This window comes from Alligator mississippiensis, unplaced genomic scaffold, assembly GCF_030867095.1.
Source record: "Alligator mississippiensis isolate rAllMis1 unplaced genomic scaffold, rAllMis1 scaffold_52, whole genome shotgun sequence".
Lineage (NCBI taxonomy): Eukaryota > Metazoa > Chordata > Crocodylia > Alligatoridae > Alligator > Alligator mississippiensis.
The window spans coordinates 97,501-105,000 of NW_026775352.1; positions in this window are offsets into that span (position 1 = coordinate 97,501).

The following is a 7,500-nucleotide window of genomic DNA, read 5'->3' on the forward strand; positions in this document are numbered from 1 at the left end:
GGCAGCGGGGCACACGACTCGTCTTTGACCCGCGGGTGCAGCAGCACGGTTCTTTTGCCCCGGAGGTTCCTCCGACCGACCTTCTGGAACCGAAGATGGGCATTTAGGGTCCTGAAAAACGTGTCCCCGAAAATCTCCGCGAACCTTTCTTGGCAATATTGTAGATGTGGCACCCGGCCCAGCCACCGGGGCAAACCACCAAAAGTGTCCGCCCTCCTGGATCGAAGGGTCGGACAAAGCCCATTTCAAAAACCTCATACGGACTTCCAGGCCTCTCCGGCGGGCCCAGGTCAACCGCTCGCCCCCCAGCAGCGAAATTTTTTTCTAAGTCCCACGCCGGACACCAGGTCAACACGGCTCTCTGGCAGGAGAAGCCCGCCGCTCCCGAGGAAGCGCCCCCGGCTTGCCCTGAACGCCGTAAGGGAGGGCGGCAGGTCACCGGGGCGAAACCGGAGCGGTGGCCGGTCTCCTGGAACTCTCCCCCGGCCTGGCCCGCCGGGCCGCTCCCGGCCGGAGCTCCCACGTTAACCGCTCCCAACGCAACCGAGCAGAAGTTTTCCAAGTCCCACGGCGGACACCAGGTCCTCCCGGTTCCCCGTCAGGAGAGCCCCGCCACTCCTGGGGAAGCAAGCACCGCTGCCTGCCCGACCTCCGAGCCCATCACCGGGGGGGGGGGCGGGAGCCGGAATCGCGGGCCAGAGCCTGGAACTCTCGCACGGCCAGGCCCGCCGGATCGGGGCACGCTGCCTCCACGCTCGGTTGACAAGGCAGCGCGGCACGGTTCTTTTGCCCCGGAGGTTCCTCTGACCGACTTTCTGGAACCGAACATGGGCATTTAGGGTCCTGAAAACCGAGTCCCCCAAAATCTCCGCGAACCTTTCCTGGCAATATTGTAGATGCGGCACCCGGCCCAGCCACCGGGGGCAACCGCCGAAAGTGTCCGCCCTCCTGGAGCGAAGGCCCGGGCAAGGCCCGTTTCAAAAACCTCATACGGACTTCCGGAGCCCGAGCCCCGGCGCCAGGTCGACCCAGGGCCGACCTCCCGGGCCCCAGAGAGGCTCGTCTCCGCCGCGGAAGCCGCCCGCCGCCCGCGCCGAAGGCCCCCGGGCCCGCCCGGCCTCCGGGCAGGGCACCGGGGAGAAGTAGGAATCGTGGCCGGGCTCCTGGAACTCCTGCCCGGCCTGCCCCGCGGAAGCATGCCGGGTTCTCCCGCCGCGCCGTGCAGGTTCTTCCGCCCCTCGCCGGGGTAGCCGGGCTCCAACCGCTGGGCCCCGCAGCCTGGAAGGGCCCCTGCGAGTCGCCCCCCGGCCTGCACGCCCGCCGTGCAGTCGACCGGGTCGAAGCCGGAATCGCGGCCGGGTTCCTGGAACTCTCGCCCGGCCTGCCCGCCCGGCCCGCCCCCCGGGCCGGGGCGCCAGTCGACATGGAGCCAAACTCGGTTTTGACCCCCTCCTGCAGCACGGTCCGGCCCCGGAGGTTCCTCCGTCCGACCTCCTGGAACCCAAGATGGGCATCTAGGGTCCCGAAATCCGTGTCCCCGAAAATCTCCGCGAACCTTTCCTGGCAATATTGTAGATGCGGCACCCGGCCCAGCCACCGGGGGCAACCGCCGAAAGTGTCCGCCCTCCTGGAGCGAAGGCCCGGGCAAGGCCCGTTTCAAAAACCTCATACGGACTTCCGGAGCCCGAGCCCCGGCGCCAGGTCGACCCAGGGCCGACCTCCCGGGCCCCAGAGAGGCTCGTCTCCGGCGCGGAAGCCGCCCGCCGCCCGCGGCGAAGGCCCCCGGGCCCGCCCGGCCTCCGGGCAGGGCACCGGGGAGAAGTAGGAATCGTGGCCGGGCTCCTGGAACTCCTGCCCGGCCTGCCCCGCGGAAGCATGCCGGGTTCTCCCGCCGCGCCGTGCAGGTTCTTCCGCCCCTCGCCGGGGTAGCCGGGCTCCAACCGCTGGGCCCCGCAGCCTGGAAGGGCCCCTGCGAGTCGCCCCCCGGCCTGCACGCCCGCCGTGCAGTCGACCGGGTCGAAGCCGGAATCGCGGCCGGGTTCCTGGAACTCTCGCCCGGCCTGCCCGCCCGGCCCGCCCCCCGGGCCGGGGCTCCAGTCGACTTGGAGCCAAACTCGGTTTTGACCCCCTCCTGCAGCACGGTCCGGCCCCGGAGGTTCCTCCGTCCGACCTCCTGGAACCCAAGATGGGCATCTAGGGTCCCGAAATCCGTGTCCCCGAAAATCTCCGCGAACCTTTCCTGGCAATATTGTAGATGCGGCACCCGGCCCAGCCACCGGGGGCAACCGCCGAAAGTGTCCGCCCTCCTGGAGCGAAGGCCCGGGCAAGGCCCGTTTCAAAAACCTCATACGGACTTCCGGAGCCCGAGCCCCGGCGCCAGGTCGACCCAGGGCCGACCTCCCGGGCCCCAGAGAGGCTCGTCTCCGCCGCGGAAGCCGCCCGCCGCCCGCGCCGAAGGCCCCCGGGCCCGCCCGGCCTCCGGGCAGGGCACCGGGGAGAAGTAGGAATCGTGGCCGGGCTCCTGGAACTCCTGCCCGGCCTGCCACGCGGAAGCATGCCGGGTTCTCCCGCCGCGCCGTGCAGGTTCTTCCGCCCCTCGCCGGGGTAGCCGGGCTCCAACCGCTGGGCCCCGCAGCCTGGAAGGGCCCCTGCGAGTCGCCCCCCGGCCTGCACGCCCGCCGTGCAGTCGACCGGGTCGAAGCCGGAATCGCGGCCGGGTTCCTGGAACTCTCGCCCGGCCTGCCCGCCCGGCCCGCCCCCCGGGCCGGGGCGCCAGTCGACATGGAGCCAAACTCGGTTTTGACCCCCTCCTGCAGCACGGTCCGGCCCCGGAGGTTCCTCCGTCCGACCTCCTGGAACCCAAGATGGGCATCCAGGGTCCCGAAATCCGTGTCCCCGAAAATCTCCGCGAACCTTTCCTGGCAATATTGTAGATGCGGCACCCGGCCCAGCCACCGGGGGCAACCGCCGAAAGTGTCCGCCCTCCTGGAGCGAAGGCCCGGGCAAGGCCCGTTTCAAAAACCTCATACGGACTTCCGGAGCCCGAGCCCCGGCGCCAGGTCGACCCAGGGCCGACCTCCCGGGCCCCAGAGAGGCTCGTCTCCGCCGCGGAAGCCGCCCGCCGCCCGCGCCGAAGGCCCCCGGGCCCGCCCGGCCTCCGGGCAGGGCACCGGGGAGAAGTAGGAATCGTGGCCGGGCTCCTGGAACTCCTGCCCGGCCTGCCCCGCGGAAGCATGCCGGGTTCTCCCGCCGCGCCGTGCAGGTTCTTCCGCCCCTCGCCGGGGTAGCCGGGCTCCAACCGCTGGGCCCCGCAGCGTGGAAGGGCCCCTGCGAGTCGCCCCCCGGCCTGCACGCCCGCCGTGCAGTCGACCGGGTCGAAGCCGGAATCGCGGCCGGGTTCCTGGAACTCTCGCCCGGCCTGCCCGCCCGGCCCGCCCCCCGGGCCGGGGCTCCAGTCGACATGGAGCCAAACTCGGTTTTGACCCCCTCCTGCAGCACGGTCCGGCCCCGGAGGTTCCTCCGTCCGACCTCCTGGAACCCAAGATGGGCATCTAGGGTCCCGAAATCCGTGTCCCCGAAAATCTCCGCGAACCTTTCCTGGCAATATTGTAGATGCGGCACCCGGCCCAGCCACCGGGGGCAACCGCCGAAAGTGTCCGCCCTCCTGGAGCGAAGGCCCGGGCAAGGCCCGTTTCAAAAACCTCATACGGACTTCCGGAGCCCGAGCCCCGGCGCCAGGTCGACCCAGGGCCGACCTCCCGGGCCCCAGAGAGGCTCGTCTCCGCCGCGGAAGCCGCCCGCCGCCCGCGCCGAAGGCCCCCGGGCCCGCCCGGCCTCCGGGCAGGGCACCGGGGAGAAGTAGGAATCGTGGCCGGGCTCCTGGAACTCCTGCCCGGCCTGCCACGCGGAAGCATGCCGGGTTCTCCCGCCGCGCCGTGCAGGTTCTTCCGCCCCTCGCCGGGGTAGCCGGGCTCCAACCGCTGGGCCCCGCAGCCTGGAAGGGCCCCTGCGAGTCGCCCCCCGGCCTGCACGCCCGCCGTGCAGTCGACCGGGTCGAAGCCGGAATCGCGGCCGGGTTCCTGGAACTCTCGCCCGGCCTGCCCGCCCGGCCCGCCCCCCGGGCCGGAGCTCCAGTCGACTTGGAGCCAAACTCGGTTTTGACCCCCTCCTGCAGCACGGTCCGGCCCCGGAGGTTCCTCCCTCCGACCTCCTGGAACCCAAGATGGGCATCTAGGGTCCCGAAATCCGTGTCCCCGAAAATCTCCGCGAACCTTTCCTGGCAATATTGTAGATGCGGCACCCGGCCCAGCCGCCGGGGGCAACCGCCGAAAGTGTCCGCCCTCCTGGAACGAAGGCCCGGGCAAGGCCCGTTTGAAAAACCTCATACGGACTTCCGGAGCCCGAGCCCCGGCGCCAGGTCGACCCAGGGCCGACCTCCCGGGCCCCAGAGAGGCTCGTCTCCGCCGCGGAAGCCGCCCGCCGCCCGCGGCGAAGGCCCCCGGGCCCGCCCGGCCTCCGGGCAGGGCACCGGGGAGAAGTAGGAATCGTGGACGGGCTCCTGGAACTCCTGCCCGGCCTGCCACGCGGAAGCATGCCGGGTTCTCCGGCCGCGCCGTGCAGGTTCTTCCGCCCCTCGCCGGGGTAGCCGGGCTCCAACCGCTGGGCCCCGCTGCCTGGAAGGGGCCCTGCGAGTCGCCGCCGGCCTGCACGCCCGCCGTGCAGTCGACCGGGTCGAAGCCGGAATCGCGGCCGGGTTCCTGGAACTCTCGCCCGGCCTGCCCGCCCGGCCCGCCCCCCGGGCCGGAGCGCCAGTCGACATGGAGCCAAACTCGGTTTTGACCCCCTCCTGCAGCACGGTCCGGCCCCGCAGGTTCGCCCGTCCGACCTCCTGGAACCCAAGATGGGCATCTAGGGTCCCGAAATCCGTGTCCCCGAAAATCTCCGCGAACCTTTCCTGGCAATATTGTAGATGCGGCACCCGGCCCAGCCACCGGGGGCAACCGCCGAAAGTGTCCGCCCTCCTGGAGCGAAGGCCCGGGCAAGGCCCGTTTGAAAAACCTCATACGGACTTCCGGAGCGCGAGCCCGGGCGCCAGGTCGACCCAGGGCCAACCTCCCGGGCCCCAGAGAGGCACGTCTCCGCCGCGGAAGCCGCCTGATGCCCGCGCCGAAGGCCCCCGGGCCCGCCCGGCCTCCGGGCAGGGCACCGGGGAGAAGTAGGAATCGTGGCCGGGCTCCTGGAACTCCTGCCCGGCCTGCCCCGCGGAAGCATGCCGGGTTCTCCCGCCGCGCCGTGCAGGTTCTTCCGCCCCTTCGCCGGGGTAGCCGGGCTCCAACCGCTGGGCCCCGCAGCCTGGAAGGGCCCCTGCGAGTCGCCCCCCGGCCTGCACGCCCGCCGTGCAGTCGACCGGGTCGAAGCCGGAATCGCGGCCGGGTTCCTGGAACTCTCGCCCGGCCTGCCCGCCCGGCCCGCCCCCCGGGCCGGAGCTCCAGTCGACATGGAGCCAAACTCGGTTTTGACCCCCTCCTGCAGCACGGTCCGGCCCCGGAGGTTCCTCCGTCCGACCTCCTGGAACCCAAGATGGGCATCTAGGGTCCCGAAATCCGTGTCCCCGAAAATCTCCGCGAACCTTTCCTAGCAATATTGTAGATGCGGCACCCGGCCCAGCCACCGGGGGCAACCGCCGAAAGTGTCCGCCCTCCTGGAGCGAAGGCCCGGGCAAGGCCCGTTTGAAAAACCTCATACGGACTTCCAGGGCCGGAGCCCCGGCGCCAGGTCGACCGCGGGCCTCCCTCCCGGGGCCCAGCACGGCTCGTCTCCCCCGCGGGAGCAGCCCGCTGCCCGCGCCGAAGGCCCCCGGACCCGCCCGGCCTCCGGGCAGGGCACCGGGGAGAAGTAGGAATCGCGGCCGGGCTCCTGGAACTCTCGCCCGGCCAAGCCGCTCGGCCCGCCCCTGGGCCGGAGCTCCAGTCGACATGGAGCCAAACTCGCGGTTGAACCTCTCCTGCAGCACGGTCCGGCCCCGGAGGTTCCTCCGTCCGACCTCCTGGAACCCAAGATGGGCATCTAGGGTCCCGAAAACCGTGTCCCCGAAAATCTCCGCGGACCTTTCCTGGCAATATTGTAGATGTGGCACCCGGCCCAGCCGCCGGGAGCAACCGCCGAAAGTGTCCGGCCTCCTGGAGCGAAGGCCCGGGCACGGCCCGTTTGAAAATCCTCATACGGACTTCCAGGGCCGGAGCTCGGGAGCCAGGTCGACCCCGGGCCTCCCTCCCGGGCGTTAGGGCGGCTCGTCTCCCCCGCGGGAGCAGCCCGCTGCCCGCGCCGAAGGCCCCCGGACCCGCCCGGCCTCCGGGCAGGGCACCGGGGAGAAGTAGGAATCGCGGCCGGGCTCCTGGAACTCTCGCCCGGCCAGGCCGCCCGGCCCGCCCCCCGGGCCGGAGCTCCAGTCGACATGGAGCCAAACTCGGGGTTGAACCTCTCCTGCAGCACGGTCCGGCCCCGGAGGTTCCTCCGTCCGGCCTCCTGGAACCCAAGATGGGCATCTAGGGTCCCGAAACCCGTGTCCTCGAAAATCTCCGCGAACCTTTCCTGGCAATATTGTAGATGCGGCACCCGGCCCAGCCGCCGGGGGCAACCGCCGAAAGTGTCCGCCCTCCTGGAGCGAAGACCCGGGCAAGGCCCGTTTGAAAAACCTCATACGGACTTCCGGAGCCCGAGCCCCGGCGGCAGGTCGACCCAGGGCCCACCTCCCGGGCCCCAGAGAGGCTCGTCTCCGCCGCGGAAGCCGCCTGCCGCCCGCGCCGAAGGCCCCCGGGCCCGCCCGGCCTCCGGGCAGGGCACCGGGGAGAAGCCGGAATCGCGGCCGGGCTCCTGGAACTCTCGCCGGGCAGGCCGCCCGGCCCGCCCCGGGGCCGGAGCTCCAGTCGACATGGAGCCAAACTCGGTTTTGACCCCCTCCTTCGGAACGGTCCGGCCCCGGAGGTTCCTCCGTCCGAGCTCCTGGAACCCAAGATGGGCATCTAGGGTCCCGAAACCCGTGTCCTCGAAAATCTCCGCGAACCTTTCCTGGCAATATTGTAGATGCGGCACCCGGCCCAGCCGCCGGGGGCAACCGCCGAAAGTGTCCGCCCTCCTGGAGCGAAGGCCCGGGCAAGGCCCGTTTGAAAAACCTCATACGGACTTCCGGAGCCCGAGCCCCGGCGCCAGGTCGACCCAGGGCCAACCTCCCGGGCCCCAGAGAGGCTCGTCTCCCCCGCGGGAGCAGCCCGCCGCCCGCGCCGAAGGCCCCCGGACCTGCCCGGCCTCCGGGCAGGGCACCGGGGAGAAGCCGGAATCGCGGCCGGGCTCCTGGAACTCTCGCCCGGCCCGCCCCTGGGCCGGAGCTCCAGTCGACATGGAGCCAAACCCGGGGTTGAGCCCCTCCTGCAGCACGGTCCGGTCCCGGAGGTACCCCTGCCCGACCTCCTGGAACCCAAGATGGGCAACTAGGGTCCCGAA